Source organism: Anolis sagrei, chromosome X, assembly GCF_037176765.1.
Source record: "Anolis sagrei isolate rAnoSag1 chromosome X, rAnoSag1.mat, whole genome shotgun sequence".
Classification (NCBI taxonomy): domain Eukaryota; kingdom Metazoa; phylum Chordata; class Lepidosauria; order Squamata; family Dactyloidae; genus Anolis; species Anolis sagrei.
Window position 1 is genome coordinate 71220957 of NC_090034.1, and position 18318 is coordinate 71239274.

Sequence of the window (18318 nt, forward strand, 5' to 3'; positions counted from 1 at the left end):
TCCTCATGTTCAGATGGAATATCCTCTCTTGTAGTTTGAAGCCATTGTTCCGCGTCCTAGTCTCCAAGGAAGCAGAAAACAAGCTTGCTCCCTCCTCCCTGTGGCTTCCTCTCACATATTTATACATGGCTATCATATCTCCTCTCAGCCTTCTCTTCTTCAGGCTGTACATGCCCAGCTCCTTTAGCCGCTCCTCATAGGGCTTGTTCTCCAGACCCTTGATCATTTGAGTCGGCCTTCTCTGGACACATCCCAGCTTGTCAATATCTCTCTTGAATTGTGGTGGCCAGAATTGGACACAATATTCCAGGTGTGGTCTAACCAAAGCAGAATAGAGGGGTAGCATGACTTCCCTGGATCTAGACACTATGCTCCTATTGATGCAGGCCAACATCCCAAAATAAAGGTTTATTATTATTATTATTATTATTATTATTATTATTATTATTATTATTATCTTCTTTTCCTTCTACTTTTGCTGCTTCTCCTTTTGCTGCTGCTGCTTCCCTCCCTTATGAGAGAGAGAGAGAAAGAGAGAGAGAGAGAGAGAGAGAGAGATGTCATATTGCTTAAATAACACGCTCCCTTCTGCGTCTGGGTTAAAGGAAAAACAATTCAGAAGCTGGAAGCCGCTCAGCAAAAAAGGAGGGCGAGTGAGAGGTGTTTTTTTCCTCCTCCAGCCAAGACTGCCCTCCTCCTCCTCAGCTAAATTCTCCCATCCAAAAAGGAAGAGAAAAAAAAAGGAGAAAAAGAGAAGGAAGGAGGAGGAGGGGGGAAAGGCAAAGGGAGGCAAAAAGGAGCCGCTGGTGAAAAGCTTCTGGCTCCCTCTTCCTCGCCCGCAGTCGCAGCCTTGCCTGGCTGGCTCTGCCCGGTCGGGTTTTTCCTCCCTTCCTTCCTTCTTTCCTTCTCTCCTCCTCTTCTTTGCTCACTTCGCCTCCTTCCCTTCTGTAAGGTGCTTCTTCTGGGAACTCCACCGGACGAGGAGCTGCCTGAGTCCCTGTCGCCGCCTTGGGAGTCTCATGGAGTAGTCCCTTTGCAGCCCCAGGAAGCCAGGAGAGGCTGGGCTCCCACCAAACAGGTAAGAACTTTTTTTTTGCTTCTCCCAGGATGATCCTTGGTTTGGGGCTGCAAAGGTTGCACCATTGAGGTGAATTGAGAGACAGGAGCCTTACCTTCCATGAACTTCTCCTTGAAGGAACCTCCACTCTCCTAGAGTTGGGTTTCTCCACAGCAACACCTTTGACAACACATTGAACATCTCCTTGGATTCTTTCTACTTGAGAGGAACATGTTGGGAACCTAAGCTTTCTTAGACTCCAGTCTACCTCAGAGAAAGAAGTTGGGAGTCTGTGCTTTCCATGGGCTCAAATCTTCTTGGGAGAAAGATCTTGGTGGAGTAGTCTTCCCTAGACTTCAGTCTACTTGAGAGGGACATGTTGGGAAGCTAAGCCTTCTTGGACTCCAGTCTACCTCGGAGAAAGAAGTTGGGAGTCTGCACTTTCCATGGGCTCAAATCTTCTTGGGAGAAAGAACTTGGTGGAGTAGTCTTCCATAGATTTCAATCTACTTGAGAGGAACAGGTTGGGAACCTTAGCTTTCTTGGACTCCAAATTTCCTTGGGAGAAGGAGCTTGGTGGAGTAGTCTTCCCTACATTTCAGTCTACTTGAGAGGAACAGGTTGGGAACCTTAGCTTTCTTGGACTCCAAATCTCCTTGGTAGAAAGATCTTGGTGGAGTAGTCTTCCCTAGACTTCAGTCTACTTGAGAGGAACAGGTTGGGAAGCTAAGCTTTCTTAGACTCCAGTCTACCTTGGAGAAAGAAGTTGGGAGTCTGCACTTTCCATGGGCTCAAATCTTCTTGGGAGAAAGATATTGATAGAATAGTCTTCCCTGGATTTCAGTCTACTTGAGAGGGACATGTTGGGAAGCTAAGCTTTCTTGGACTCCAGTCTACCTCAGAGAAAGAAGTTGGGAGTCTGCGCTTTCCATGGGCTCAAATCTTCTTGGGAGAAAGAACTTGGTGGAGTAGTCTTCCATAGATTTCAATCTACTTGAGAGGAACAGGTTGGGAACCTTAGCTTTCCTGGACTCCAGATTTCCTTGGGAGAAGGAGCTTGGTGGAGTAGTCTTCCATAGATTTCAATCTACTTGAGAGGAACAGGTTGGGAACCTTAGCTTTCTTGGACTCCAAATCTCCTTAGGAGAAAGATCTTGGTGAAGTAGTCTTCTCTAGACTTGAATGTTCTTGATAGGAAAAGGTTGGGAAGCTAAGCTTTCTTGGACTCCAGTCTACCTTGGAGAAAGAAGCTGGGAGTCTGCACTTTCCATGGGCTCAAATCTCCTTGGGAGAAAGATATTGATAGAATAGTCTTCCCTGGATTTCAGTCTACTTGAGAGGAACAGGTTGGGAAGCTAAGCTTTTTTGGACTCCAGTCTACCTTGGAGAAAGAAGTTTGGAGCCTGCATTTTCCATGTGCTCAAATCTCCTTGGGAGAAAGAACTTGGTGGAGTAGTCTTCTCTAGACTTGAATGTTCTTGAGAGGAACAGGTTGGGAAGCTAAGCTTTCTTGGACTCCAGTCTACTTGGAGAAAGAAGTTGGGAGTCTGCACTTTCCATGGGCTCAAATCTCCTTGGGAGAAAGATCTTGGTGAAGTAGTCTTCTCTAGACTTCAATGTTCTTGAGAGGAACAGGTTGGGAAGCTAAGCTTTCTTAGTCTCCAGTCTACCTTGGAGAAAGAAGTTGGGAGTCTGCATTTTCCATGGGCTCAAATCTTCTTGGGAGAAAGATATTGATAGAATAGTCTTCCCTGGATTTCAGTCTACTTGAGAGGAACAGGTTGGGAAGCTAAGCTTTCTTGGACTCCAAATTTCCTTGGGAGAAAGAGCTTGGTGGAGTAGTCTTCTCTAGACTTCAATGTTCTTGAGAGGAACGGGTAGGGAAGCTAAGCTTTCTTATACTCCAGTCTACCTTGGAGAAAGAAGTTGGGAGTCTGCACTTTACATGGGCTCAAATTGTCTTGGGAGAAAGATATTGAAAGAATAGTCTGCCCTGGATTTCAGTCTATGTGAGAGGAACAGGATGGGAAGCTAAGCTTTCTTGGACTCCAAATTTCCTTGGGAGAAGGAGCTTGGTGGAGTAGTCTTCCATAGATTTCAATCTTGAGAAGAACAGGTTGGTAACCTTAGCTTTCTTGGACTCCAAATCTCCTTGGGAGAAAGAGCTTGGTAGAGTAGTCTTCCCTAGACTTCAATCTACTTCAGAGGAACAGGTTGGGAACCTTAGCTTTCTTGGACTCCAAATCTCGTTGGGAGAAAGAGCTTGGTGGAGTAGTCTTCCCTAGACTTCAATCTATTTCAGAGGAACAGGTTGGGAACCGAAGTTGTCTAAGACTCCAGTATACTTCAGAGAAAGAAGTTGGGAGCCTGCACTTTCCATGGTTCAAATGTCCTTGGGAGAAAGAGCTTGGTGGAGTAGTCTTCTCTAGACTTCAATCCACTTGAGAGGAACAGGTTGGGAACTGAAGCTGTCTAAAATTCCAGTATACTTCAGAGAAAGAAGTTGGGAGCCTGCACTTTCCATAGCTGAAATCTCCTTGGGAGAACGAGCTTGGTGGAGTAGTCTTCCCCAGACTTCAATCCACTTGAGAGGAACAGGTTGGGAACTGAAGCTGTCTTAGACTCCAGTATACTTCAGAGAAAGAAATTGGGAGCCTTCCCTTTCCATGGGCTCAAATCCAATTGGGAGAAAGAGCTTGGTGGAGCAGTCTTCCCTAGACTTCAATCTCCTTGAGAGAAATACGTTGGGAACCTAAGCTTTCCTAGACCTAAGTGTACTTGAGAGAAATACATTGGGAGCCTCAACTTTCAAAGGGTTACATCTACTTGAGAGGAGCAGTTGGGAAGCTGAGCTTTCCACAGGGTTAAGTCTACTTGAGAGACACAGGTTGGGTGCATAAACTTCTCTAGCCTACTGGAGAGAAGTTGAGAGTTTCAACTTTTGGAGACCCAAAAGAAAGAAGCTGGAAGCCCAAGCTTTTCAATACCTAAGTCCACCTGAGAGAAAGAGGTTGGGAATCTAAACTTTCAGAAGATTACATCTACTTGAGAGAAGCAGGTTGGGAATTGAAGATTTCCTAGACTTCTATTTGAGAGACAGAAGTTGTGAGTCTAAGCTTCTGTAGATTTGAGAGTCAGAAGTTGGAAGCCAAAACTTGTCTCCTTCTGAAAAATAGGTTAGACGCCTAAACCTTTGAAGGCATAAGTCTGCTTGAGAAAAATAGGTTGGGAACCCGAACTTTCCAAGACTTCAGTCTGTTTAAGAAAAAGCAGTTTGGCACCTAAGCTTTTGTAAGGTTGGGTCTTCTGGTGAGAAATTGGTTGGAAGCCTAAAGGAATCAGTACTTGAATGGAACAGATTAAGATCCTAAACATTCATAGGGTCTCGCCTTCTTGAAAGAAGTTGGGAAGCATAAGCTTTCATAAACTTAATTTACTTGAAAGACAGAAGTCGATAGCTACCAACTTGTTTCTCTCAATTAGTGTCAAAGGTACTATGATATCCCTTTGCGTACAGCTGTTCAATGTAGTCACAGAATTGTATTTGGTTACATCAGAAAAAGAAGTCCTTCTGATTCTTGGTGATGCAGAACAGGGCTTTTCGGAGACTTTGTATATAATTTGTAAACAAAATCCAATACCTCGCACATATCTCTTGCCTTTTCTTGCTTCCTCCCCTCCTACTCAAAATTTGGACTAATTAAAGGGGGAAACATATTTGGAATATATTTTGGAACTCCTTTTTGACAAACGTGCTGTTCACTTCTTGTTTCCAAGCCTGGCGTGGATGTAGCTGCCCTGCATTATCCAATTGACACCACCACCCCCCCAAAACACACACACACACACACACCAAAAAGGGGGCTGTAAACATTGAAAGTCCAAGGGGAGTTTAGAAATTCCAGATATGGTTGTTGAGGTCTAACAAAGAAAAGTCACCCTTTTTTGAAAAGCTTACCTGTACCTCTGGAACTCCCTTCCTAAGGAGTTAAAGATGTCCCCCCTCCTTTCCTGCCCCCAAGAAACACCTGAAGAAATACCTTTTCTCGCTGGCTTACAAGGAGGAGGAGGAGTAGTTCGTAATACTACTACCATTATACCTCTGATTAATAGCTACCATCCGTATCTGTGCCCTGTTCGCCCCACCAGCTTATTAGATATCTTGAGCAATGATCTATCTACTTGCCTCCAAGTAATTGGGAAATTGATGCTTCTGTTCAATGTTTGATGTTTTGTCTTATGTCTGCACTTTTAAAATTTAATTTTAGTTGTTAAGACATAATTTGGGTTGTTGTGAGTTTTCCAGGCTGTATGGCCATGTTCCAGAAGCATTCTCTCCTGACATTTTGCCTGCATCTATAGCAGGCATCCTCAGATGTTGGGAGCTCTGTTGGAAACTAGGAAAACGGGGTTTATAAATCTGTCTCAGACTACACAGAGAAGCCACTGAAATCCACAAGCATGTGAACAATTTCAGCAGAAAGGAAGAAACCGTGAAAATGAACAAAATCTGGCTACCAGTATTTTTTAAAAAAATCTCTTTAAAAAATCAGAACAGTAAATAAAGAACATTTAAAAACTGGGGAATTCCAGACAAGGAACAACCAGGGTCAGCTAATCACCTCCCAACAAAGGTTTCCCCTAGGCAGGAAGCAGTCAGACATTGAAGCTGCAAGGCTATTAAATGCGAATCAGTTCATAGAATCATAGAACCAAAGAGTTGGAAGAGACCTCATGGGCCATCCAGTCCAACCCCCTGCCAAGAAGCAGGAATATTGCATTCAAATCACCCCTGACAGATGGCCATCCAGCCTCTGTTTAAAATCTTCCAAAGAAGGAGCCTCCACCACACTCCAGGGCAGAGAGTTCCACTGCTGAACGGCTCTCACAGTCAGGAAGTTCTTCCTCATGTTCAGATGGAATCTCCTCTCTTGTAGTTTGAAGCCATTGTTCCGCGTCCTAGTCTCCAAGGAAGCAGAAAACAAGCTTGCTCCCTCCTCCCTGTGGCTTCCTCTCACATATTTATACATGGCTATCATATCTCCTCTCAGCCTTCTCTTCTTCAGGCTAAACATGCCCAGTTCCCTAAGCCGCTCCTCATAGGGCTTGTTCTCCAGACCCTTGATCATTTTAGTCGCCCTCGTCTGGACACATTCCAGCTTGTCAATATCTCTCTTGAATTGTGGTGCCCAGAATTGGACACAATATTCCAGGTGTGGTCATGGCCATCCAGCCAGCTAATCACCTCCCAACAAAGGTTTTCCCCAGGCAGGAAGCAGTCAGACATTGAAGCTGCAAGGCTATTAAATGCAAATCAGTTCATAGAATCATAGAATCAAAGAGTTGGAAGAGACCTCATGGGCCATACAGTCCAACCCCCTGCCAAGAAGCAGGAATATTGCATTCAAATCATCCCTGACAGATGGCCATCCAGCCTCTGTTTAAAAGCTTCCAAAGAAGGAGCCTCCACCACACTTCGGGGTTCCACAGTTGCAACATTCACACCTGCCTCAAGCAGGCAAGAGTTCTTTCTCCCGACCCTGGACATCCCACAGATATATAAACCCCAGTTGCCTAGTTTCCAACACACCTCACAACCTCTGAGGATGCCTGTGAAACATCAGGAGAGAATGCTTCTGAAACATTCAGCCCAGAAAGCACACAACAAACAAGGTTAGAGTTTGTGAGTATAGCTGCTTTTCTGTAAGCAACATGTTTAATAAATCATAAGACCAGCAAATTCCAGAGATTTGCAAGTGCTTTTAAAAAAAATGCATTTTGGATCCACACTCGAGTGGCACAGAAAAATAAAAAAGTACAATCCAGAGGGAAGGTCATTGTGTGTAAACTCCATAGAAATAGATAGATCCCCATAGGCATTGTCTAGGAGTATTTTCCCCCTGGATTATGCCCTAAAGTCTTGTCTTGCCTGTACTGTTTTGCTAGTGTTGAATGTTTGGATCCACGCTCAAGTGGCACAGAAAAACAAAAAGCACCGTCCAGAGGGAAAGTCATCATGTGTAAACTCCATAGAAATAGATTCCCGTAGGCTTTGTCTAGGAGTATTTTCCCCCTGGATTATGCCCCAAAGTCTTGTCTTGCGTGTACTGTTTTGCTAGTGTTGAATGTTAACACAACAAGTGAACTGTGATCCTGCGGAAGAGAGGAACAGATATTCTATTGCCTTGCCAAAAAATTTAACGGCAAGCCTAGCCGGTCTGCACAGGAGTTTGCAAAGTGGGCTTATGGGGATTTTTCAAAGCAATTGGGGGCATTCGACTTCTTTGGGACTTTCATGGCTGGAATCACTGGGTTGTTGTGAGTTTTCCGGGCTGTATGGCCATGTTCCAGAAGCATTCTCTCCTGACACTTCTGCATCTATGGCAGGCATCCTCAGAGGTCTGCTGGAAACTAAGAAAATGGGGTTGATATACCTGTGGAATGTCTAGGGTGGGAAAAAGAACTCTTATCTGGGTTGTAGGTTTTTCGGGCTATATTGCCATGTCCTAGAGGCATTTTCTCCTGACGTTTTGCCCTCATCTATGGCAGGCATCCTCAGAGGTTGTGAGGTCTGCTGGAAACTAAGAAAATGGGGTTGATATACCTGTGGAATGTCTAGGGTGGGAAAAATAACTCTTATCTGGGTTGTAGGTTTTTCGGACTATATGGCCATGTTCTAGAGGCATTTTCTCCTGACGTTTCGCCTGCATCTATGGCAGGCATCCTCAGAGGTTGTGAGGTCTGCTGGAAACTAAGGAAATGGGGTTGATATACCTGTGGAATGTCTAGGGTGGGAAAAAGAACTCTTATCTTGGTTGTAGGTTTTTCGGGCTATATGGCCATGTTCTAGAGGCATTTTCTCCTGACGTTTCGCCTGCATCTATGGCAGGCATCCTCAGAGGTAGTGAGGTCTGTTGGAAGTAGGAAAATGGGTTTATATATCTGTGGAAAGACCAGGGTGGGACAAAGGACTTTTGTCTGCTGGAGCTAGGTGTGAATGTTTCAAATGACCACCTTGATTAGCATTTAATGGCTTGGGGAAATCTTTCTTTGAGAGGTGATTTGATGTCCCTGATTACTGCCAGGGGGAATCCTTTGTTGGGAGGTGATTACCTGGCCCTGATTGTTTCTTGTCTGGAATTCTTCTGTTTTTGAGGAGCGGACTGTTTGCTACTCCTGTTGCCTTCTGCTACTTTGAATTTCTGTTTGATTTCTTTTGGGGTTTGGAGTTTGCAAAGCATGACGGAAATTGAAGGGAATGATACTGAGAGTAAACAATCAGGCACATCAAATCACCTCTCAAAGAAAGATTCCCCCAGGCACTTCCAAGCCATTAAATGCTAATCAAGGTGGTCAGTTGAAACATTCACACCTAGCTCCAGCAGACAAAAGTCCTTTGTCCCACCCTGGTCTTTCCACAGATATATAAACCCATTTTCCTACTTCCAACAGACCTCACTACCTCTGAGTATAGCCCGAAAAACCTACAACAACCCAGTGATTCCGGCCATGAAAGCCTTCAACAACTCTTTATCTGTTTGAGGTAGATATGAATGTTGCAACTGGCCACCTTGATTAGCATTTAATGGCCTAGCAGTTTCAAGCTCTGGCTTCTTACTGCCAGGGGGAATCCTTTGTTGGGAGGTGATTACCTGGCCCTGATTGTTTCTTGTCTGGAATTCTTCTGTTTTTGAGGAGAGGACTCTTTGCTACTCCTGTTGCCTTCTGCTACTTTGAATTTCCGTTTGATTTCTTTTGGGGTTTGGAGTTTGCGAAGCGTGACGGAAATGGAAGGGAATGATACTGGAAAAGCTCTGCTTTGTGTGAGTTCAGAAGTGTTTCTCTGTGTGTGCGTGTGTGCATACATGCATACCACATGTGTGTCGCCCGGGCTGTCGATTTATGAACCTGTCAGAGTGCTATGGAGCTGTGGTTTTTGCGGAGCAAGTTCCGCCCCTGAAAAATATGATATAATTTGGCAACCTGGATCCCTGCCTTCTGTGACGGCGGTGTACAATGACAATGAATGTTTATAACAGACATTTTTGAACGGCACGCCTCGGTTCACTTGGATTCCGGGTTCACCGCCTTTGTTATCTGTGCCGTTTGCGTCGTAAATGCTATAAGGAATAGGCACAGTTTGAAAGCAGTGTTTTAATTCTTGGCGTGAGATATACCTGGAGCTTCAACAAACCTGAAGATTTCATCAATTGCAGTTTGTTTTAATTGTTTACTTGTGATGGAAAGACACTCTAGAGCAGCGTTTCTCATCCTTCCTAATGCCGCAACCCCTTAATACAGTTCCTCATGTTGTGGTGACCCCGCAACCATAACATTATTTTTGTTGCTACTTCACAACTATAATGTTGCTACTGTTATCAATCGTAGTGTAAATATCTGATATGCAGGATGTATTTTCATTCACTGGAACAAATTTGGCACAAATACCCGATACGCCCAAATTTGAATACTGGTGGGGTTGGGAGTTGCTGGGATTTATAGTTCCCCTACAATCAAAGAGCATTCTGAACTCCACCAACTGGAATGTAAACATCTGATATGTAGGATGTATTTTCATTCACTGGACCAAATTTGGCACAAATACCCGATACACCCAAGTTTGAAAACTGGTGGGGTTGGGGGCGGATTGATTTTATCATTTGGGAGTTGCAGTTCTGGGATTTATAGTTCACCTACACTCAAAGAGCATTTTGAAAACCACCAACAATGGAATTGAACTAGTCTTGACACACAGAATTCCCATGACCAAGAGAAAGTACTTGAGGGGTTTGGTGGGCATTGACCTTGAGTTTTGGAGTTGTAGTTCACCTATATCCAGAGAGCACTGTGGACTCAAACAATGTTGGATCTGGACCAAACTTGGCACAAATACTCAATATACCCAAATGTGAACACTGGTGGAGTTTGGGGAAAATAGACCTTGACATTTGGGAGTTGTAGTTGCTGGGATTTGGAGTTCACCTACAATCAAAGAGCATTCTGAACCTCACCAACTGGAATGTAAACATCTGATATGTAGGATGTATCTTCATTCACTGGACCAAATTTGGCACAGATACCCGATACACCCAAGTTTGAAAACTGGTGGGGTTGGGGGCGGATTGATTTTATCATTTGGGAGTTGTAGTTGCTGGGATTTATAGTTCACCTACAATCAAAGAGCATTCTGAACTCCACCAACAATGGAATTGAACCAAACTTGGCACGCAGAACTCCAATGACTAACAGAAAATGTGGGAAGGGTTTGTTGGGCAATGACCTTGAGTTTTGGAGTTGTAGTTCACCTACATCCAGAGAGCACTGTGGACTCAAACAATGTTGGATCTGAACCAAACTTGGCACAAATACTCAATATGCCCAAATGTGAACACTGGTGAAATTTGGGCAAGATACACCTTGACATTTGGGAGTTGTAGTTGCTGAGATTTATAGTTCACCTACAATCAAAGAGCATTTTGAAACCCATAGATGGAATTGTACCAAACTTGGCACACAGAACCCCCATGACCAACCAAAAATACTGGAAGGGTTTGGTGGGCATTGACCTTGAGTTTTGGAGTTGTAGTTCACCTACATCCGCTGTGGACTCAAACAATGATAGATCTGGATCAAACTTTGCACGAATACTCAATATGCCCAAATGTGAACACTGGTGGAGTTTGGGGAAAATAGACCTTGACATTTGGGAGCTGTTGTTGCTGGGATTTATAGTTCACTTACAATTAAAGAGCATTCTGAACCCCACCAACGATAGAATTGGGCCACACAGAACCTCATGCTTTGAAGGGACTCACTGGCACGAGCCTCCCTCCTACCTCACATGCTCTCCTTCACCTACACATGCACACCATGCTGCCATGCACCGAGCACGCCTGCTCTCCCCTCCCGACTTGGAGTTTCAGAAACAACCGTTCCCCTTGGCTGAGAGGCTGGTTGAGAGGCTGGCCAACCACAACAAAGGAAGGCTTTTGGTGGGATGTTTCACTGTCTGTTTCCAAAAAGGAAGTGAAGGACAGTCAGAAAGATCTTCGGCTTTCTCTGTCAAAGGGGTTCCTAAGACCATCAGAAATATATGTTAACCGGGGCTCCTTACAGGGAGCGGTCAACCCTCCTGATTAAGGAGCTCCACTGGCTGCCATTCATTTTCTGGACCCAATTCAAGGTGCAGGTTCTCACCTACAAAGCCCTGAACGGTTTGGGACCCGCCTACCTGCATGACCGCATCTCGGTATATGAACCAAAGTGATCTTTTCGATCATTTGGCGAGGCCCTGCTCACGCTCCCACCTGTATCGCAAGTGCGATTGATGGGGACGAGAGAGAGGGCCTTTTTGGTGGTGGCCCCTCGACTCTGGAACTCACTTCCTAAGGACATCAGGCAGGCCCCAACTCTGGCAGTCTTTAGGAGGAGCTTGAAGACGTGGTTGTTCCAGTGTGCCTTCCCAGAATAATGATCCCATAGAAAAGTGTTTCTCAACCTGGGGGTCGGGACCGCTGAGGGGGTCATGAGGGGGTGTCAAAGGGGTCACCAAAGATAATCAGAAAACAGTATTTTCTGTTGGTCATTGGGATTCTGTGTGGGAAGTTTGATCCAATTCTATTGTTGGTCGAGTTCAGAAGGCTCTTTGATTGTAGGTGAACTATAAATCCCAACAACTACAACTACCAAATGTCAAGGTCTATTTTCCCGCAGATTCCACCAGTGCTCACATTTGGGCATATTGAGTATTCCTGCCAAGTTTGGTCCAGATCCATCATTGCATGAATCCACAGCACTCCTCTGGATATAGGTGAATTACAACTCCCAAACTCAAGGTCAATGCCCATCAACCCTTCCAGTGTTTTCTAATAGTCATGGGAGTTCTGTGTACCAAGTTCGGTTTAAATCCATCGCTGGTGGAGTTTAGAATGCTCTTTGATTATAGGTGAACTATAAATCCCAGCAACTACAACTCCCAAATTACAAAATCAATCCTTCCCCAACCCCTCTAGCATTAACATTTGGGCATATTGGGTATTTGTTCTCAATTTAGTCCAGTGAATGAAAATGCATCCTGCATATCGAATATTTGCATTACGATTTATACAGTAGTAACATGACAGGTATCAAGTAGCAATGAAAACAATATTATGGTTGGGGGTCACCACAACATATGGAACTGCATTAAGGGGTCACGGCACTAGCAAGGTTGAGAACCACTGCCATAGCACTTTGTCCTCCAAAGCACTTTGTATTGTTTTAGGTCTGCTTGTATGTTTCCACAAACGCCCCATCACTTTTTCGCCCATGTCCAGCATTATTTTTTTAATTTTTAATTACATTCGGCCTACCCATAGATTTTAAAGTGTGCTGTCCTACTGTCAATGCTTATGTTATTGTTTTACTGCTTTTGTTTATTGATTTTAATTGCTTGTATTGTTGTTGTTATTGCTTGTATTGTTGTATTATGGGCTCGGCCTCATGTAAGCTGCACCGAATCCCTTGGGGAGATGGTAAGGTAAAGGTAGTCCCCTGACATTAAGTCCAGTCATGTCTGACTCTGGGGTGTGGTGCTCATCTCCATTTCTAAGCCAAAGAGCCAGCGTTGTCCGTAGACACCTCCAAGGTCATGTGGCCAGCATGACTGCATGGAGCGCCGTTACCTTCTCACTGGAGCGGTACCTATTGATCTACTCACATTTGCATGTTTTCGAACTGCTAGGTTGGCAGAAGCTAGGGCTGACAGCAGAAGCTCACGCCGCTCCCCGGAATCGAACCTGCGACCTTTCGATCAACAAGCTCAGCAGCTCAGTGCTTTAACCCACTGCACCACCGGGGGCTCCTGGGGAGATGGTAGCGGGGTATAAATAAAGTTTTATTATTATTTCTGATGGCCTTTGGCGACCCTTCTGAAACCCCATCGTAACTCCCCCAGGGGTCCTGAACCCCAGGTTGAGAAACACCGTTCAGAGCAGGCATGGGCAAATTTTCGCCCTCTGGGTGTTTGGACTACAACTCCCAAAATTCCTAACATCCTCAGACCCCCTTGTTTCCCCCCTTAGCTGCTTAGGTGGCTGAGGGGGAAAAGGAAAGGGCCTGAGGCTGTTAGGAATTGTGGGAGTTGTAGTGCGACACACCCAGTGGGCGAAAATTCGTCTATGCTTGTTCTAGACCCATCCTTTCTCCTTTATGGGTGCTTTGTGCATTTGAGGCAAATATCTTGGAGTTGCAAAAAGCTTCCAGTTGAGCCGTGCCTTAAGTGGAGCTGTGCATAATACTGTTCTTGTCTTGAAGAAGGAGAAGGGGTCAGGTTGTACTATTTTCGATCTAAAACAGAACAAAATATGCACAGTCAGAAATCTGGCGTCCGTCCATCCTTTGGGGAGTTCATCCGCGGAGACAGAGGCAATCTTGCGCCTGAGCTTTTGCTTGTCCAGATTCATATCTTACGCTTCCTTATCCATTCTCTGGTTGCAAGAGCACCATGTTAGGCAACTGTGAAAAAGCCCAACTTTTGGATGAAAATGTTTCCCTCTGCTGCCCATTGCAGACTATTGTTAAGTTTTATATATGTTTAATGTATTGTCGAAGGCTTTCATGGCTGGAATTACTAGGTTCTTGTGGGTTTTTTCAGGCTATAGGGCCATGATCTAGAGGCATTTCTCCTGACGTTTCGCCTGCATCTATGGCAAGCATCCTCAGAGGTCGTGAGGTCTGTTGGAATTAGGACAATGGGTTTATATATATGTGGAATGGCTGGGGTGGGGCAAAGAGCTTTTCTCTGCTGGAGCTAGGTGTGAATGTTTCAACTGACCACCTTCATTAGCTCAGCCAGGCCTTCAAATGCTAATGAAGGTGGTCATTTGAAACATTCACACCTAGCTCCAGCAGAGAAGAGCTCTTTGCCCCACCCCAGCCATTCCACAGATATATAAACCCATTGTCCTAATTCCAACAGACCTCACTACCTCTGAGGATGCTTGCCATAGATGCAGGCGGAAACGTCAGGAGAAATGCCTCTAGAACATGGCCCTATAGCCCGAAAAAACCCACAAGAACCTTTATATATGTTTGACAATGCAATGCTTTCGGGTCCTCTTAACATTCCCCCAGCAACAGTAAGAGTATCCCTTTGGGCAGCTAAACCAGGAAATCCCTACTGGATGGCCCCCCATGAGGGTCTTCCTCCAAGGACAAACCAAAAATGCACAACTTGGAAGTCCCTGAACCAACTCAGAAGTGGAGTGGGCAGATCAAAGGACAACCTGGCAAAATGGCACTACCCAGGCATGTAGCCGGGGGGGGGGGGGGCTCGAGGGGCTTCAGCCCCCCCCCCCCCCCGAAATTATCATGGTGGTTCGCGAAAAGGCCTTACTGGTGCATTATTTAAACTGTTATGTTTATTCATATCATGATCTGATCACCATACTCAATATATCCCATATGCATGGGGGTATTGGGGTAATGATACAAAAGGTTTGCTAGGGTAGACCCTCTTTCACACAGACTCAGCCCCCCCCCCGAAACTCAGCCCCCCCCGAACCCCCCTCCCCGAAAAAAATTCAGCCCCCCCCCCCCGGAAACGAAAACCTGGCTACGGGCCTGGCACTACCTAAAAGAATCCTCGACCTTGTGCGACTGTGGAGCAGGACAGACAATTCTGCATCTGTATGCCTGTCCGCAATGTCCTGCCTCACATCCAGAGGAAGAATTGTTTGAGGCTACAGACAATGCAATCGCTGTTGCCCGTTTTTGGTCAAAATATATTTACTTGCTTGTGCTCCTTCTGTTTTATCAGTTTTGTACTAATTTATGCAATGCTTTTGATACTAAATAAATAAATAAATAGGATTGGCAGGTTTTCCTTTCTGCAAAAAATCTTACTGATTTTGCCTGGCGGCTTACCCATGCATTAGTTGATTCCAGAAATAGTGCCCTGGTTGAGATTCCATCCATTGTGAAGGTATGTAGGAGGGTGTTTTCAGCAATGGCACCAAAATGAAGGACTCTTCTTTTTTTTTTGAGATATTTTTTTTTTTGGTCGTGTCAGGAGCGACTTGAGAAACTGCAAGTCGCTTCTGGTGCGAGAGAATTGGCAGTCTGCTAGGACGTTGCCCAAGGGACGCCTGGATGATTTGATGTTTTTATCATCCTTGTGGGAGGCTTCTCTCATGTCCCCGCATAAAGAGCTGGAGCTGATAGGGGGAGCTCATCCGCCTCTCCCTGGATTTGAACCTGCGACCTGTCGGTCTTCAGTCCTGCCGGCACAGGGGTTTAACCCACTGCGCCACCGGGGGCTCCTTTTTTGAGATCATTCAGGTAGAATTCAATTCTCTGTGGGCTGAAGAATCTGGAAATGCTGTGAATGTTGGAATAGCAACCGTCTACAAGCCTCGTATGCTACTTATTGCTTATATATATAATTCAGATTATATATATATAATATATTTATTCATATTATATAATATATAATAATAATAATAATAATGATGATGATGATGATGATGATTTAATAATAATAATAATTTATTTATACCCCGCTCCATCTCTCCCAGGGGAACTCGGTGCGGCTTACATGAGTCCACGCCCATCAGTACAGAAAACACAATATAACACAAAAGCATAACAAAACCAGAAAATAAAATACATAAAATGCAAAACCAATATAATAAACGACACAGCAATATAAAATCAAACATTAAAACACAAAAGATTTCACTGGGCCGGGCCAAATTCAAAGATAAAATTTTAAAACACTGGGAGATAGGACAATGTAAATTATCGGGGAGGAGGATCCGGGGATGAGGGAGGATTTAATTAATTAATTTTTTATTTATTTGGGGTTCTTTTACCCCGCCCTTCTCACCCCAAAGGGGACTCAGGGCGGCTTACAAAAGCAAAGGCACCATTCGATGCCTGCATCATAAAACAATCATACACAAAATTACATCAGATCACAGTCGACAATAATTCATGCATTATTACCATAAAATCAATAAAATCAATAAAAACCAATACAAACCCAATTTCTCCTTTTACATGGTCAGCGTTCGCTAACTCATAGATCTAGTTTTACGTTCTACTTCATCAATCCTGCTGGTCTTACTCGCCTGATTGTCTGATTTAATTGCCAGAGTGCCCAAAGGCCTGGTCCCATAACCACGTCTTCACCCTCCTCCTGAAGGCGAGGAGGGATGGTGATGCCCTGATTTCCCCCGGGAGTGAGTTCCACAGGTGAGGATCCACCACTGAGAAAGCCCTGCTCCTCGTCCCCACCAGCCTCACTTGTGAGTGTGGTGGGGTCGAGAGCAGGGCCTCCCCAGATGATCTCAGAGTCCAGGGTGGGACATAGAGGGAGATACGTTCGGACAGATAAACTGGACCGGAACCGTACAGGGTTTTGTAGGTCTAAACCAGCACCTTGAATTGTGCTCGGAACTGAATCGGCAGCCAGTGGAGCTGGCACAGCAGGGGGGTGGTATGCTCCCTGTATGTCGCTTCGGTGAGCAGTCTGGCTGCCGCTCACTGGACTAGTTGAAGTTTCCGAACAGTCTTCAAGGGCAACCCCACGTAGAGCGCGTTGCAGTAGTCTATTCGGGATGTGACAAGAGCGTGGACCACCGTGGACCACCGTGGCCGTTAATTGCACAAACCATGAAATAAAGTGCTTCTGAGATCATTTTATGCAAAGTTTGGTCAAGGCCATGGAATCATGGGAGTTGTAGTTAGGTGAGGCACCAACATTCCTTAGCAGAGATGGCTGAAGACCCTGTTAAACTACTGCTTCCATGATTTCATAGTACTGAACCATGGCTGCTATAGTAATATCAATTTGATAGTGTAGATCAGGGGTCCTCAGTCTTTTTAAACTGAGGGCCAGGTCACAGTCCCTCAAACTGTTGGAGGGCCGGATTATAATTTGAAAAAAAAAAACCATGAATAAATTCCTATGCACACTGCACATATCTTATTTGTAGTGCAAAAAACACTTAAAAACAATACAATAATTAAAATGAAGAACAATTTTAACAAATATAAACTTATTAATATTTCAATGGGAAGTGTGGTCTGCTTTTGGCTGATGAGATAGGATTGTGGTGGTGGTGGTGGTGGTGTGCTTTCAAGTCGTTTCATACTTAGGTTGACCCTGAGCGAGGGCCGGGTAAATGACCTTGGAGGGCCGTATCCGGTCCCCGGGCCATAGTTTGAGGACCCCTGGTGTAGATCAATGTTTCTCAACCTGGGGATCGGGATCCCTGGAGGGGTCGTGAGAGGGTTTCAGAGGGGTCACTAAAGACCATCAGAAAACACATATTCATTTCTAAGGCAAAGGCAGAATGTTTCAGTCTTCCTTGGAAAACATATTTGTTTGGGTTCACAGTGCTCTCTGGATTTAGGTGAACTACATCTCCCCTAAATCACTGTGAATTCATCCCAAATCCCTCCAGTATTTTCTGTTGGTCATGGGGGTTCTGTGTGGGATGTTTGGCCCAATTCTATCATTGGTGGGGTTCAGAATGCTCTTTCTGTGAACTATAAATCCCAGAAACTACAACTTCCAAATGTCAAGGTCTATTTTCCCCAAACTCCACCAGTGTTCACATTTGGGCATATTATTTGTGCCAAGTTTGGTCCAGAACAATCATTGTTTGAGTCCACAGTGCTCTCTGGATGGAGGTGAACTATAATCTCCTGAAGGACTCGGCGCGCCTTACAAGAGGCCGAACCCAAATACAACAGTAAAAACAACAACAACAACAACAACACAGCAAAATAACTCAAAAAACAAGGCAGTAACATTAACAACACACAATGACGCAATTAAAAATGATGGCAGGGCCAAATGTAATTAAAATTAAAAAGTGCTGGGCATGACCAGGAGAGGTGTTTGGAGGGGGATGGGCATGCAGATATCCTGGATCTCTGATAAAGTGCGTTGGGGACAAAATGCTTGGAGTTTCCTTATTCTGGGAAGGCACACTGGAACAACCACGTTTTCAAGCTCCTCCTAAAAATTGCCTACGATGGGGCCTGCCTGATGTCCTTAGGGAGAAAGTTCCAGAGTCGAGGGGCCACCACCGAGAAAGCCCTATCCCTCATCCCCACCAGTCGTGCTTGCGATGCAGGTGGGATCGCCTCTCCAGATGAACGAAGAGATCGTGTGGGTTCGTTCACAGAGATGCGGTCACGCAGGTAGGCAGGTCCCAAACCGTTTAGGGCTTTGTAGGTAAGCACCTGCACCTTGAATTGGGACCGGAAAA

General features: G+C 44.9%; 1 protein-coding gene across 2 annotated transcripts in view; it reads left to right on the forward strand.

Annotated features, from left to right (window-relative positions):
- The first annotated feature begins 612 nt into the window (after window positions 1–612).
- COL8A2 (collagen type VIII alpha 2 chain) overlaps window positions 613–18318 on the forward strand; it is a 334138-nt gene continuing 316432 nt past the window's right edge. For both annotated transcript variants that reach the window (XM_060784544.2, XM_067473714.1), the window contains exon 1: window positions 613–1078. The gene's annotated coding sequence lies outside the window, so the exon portion shown is untranslated. The remainder of the gene's footprint in view (window positions 1079–18318) is intronic.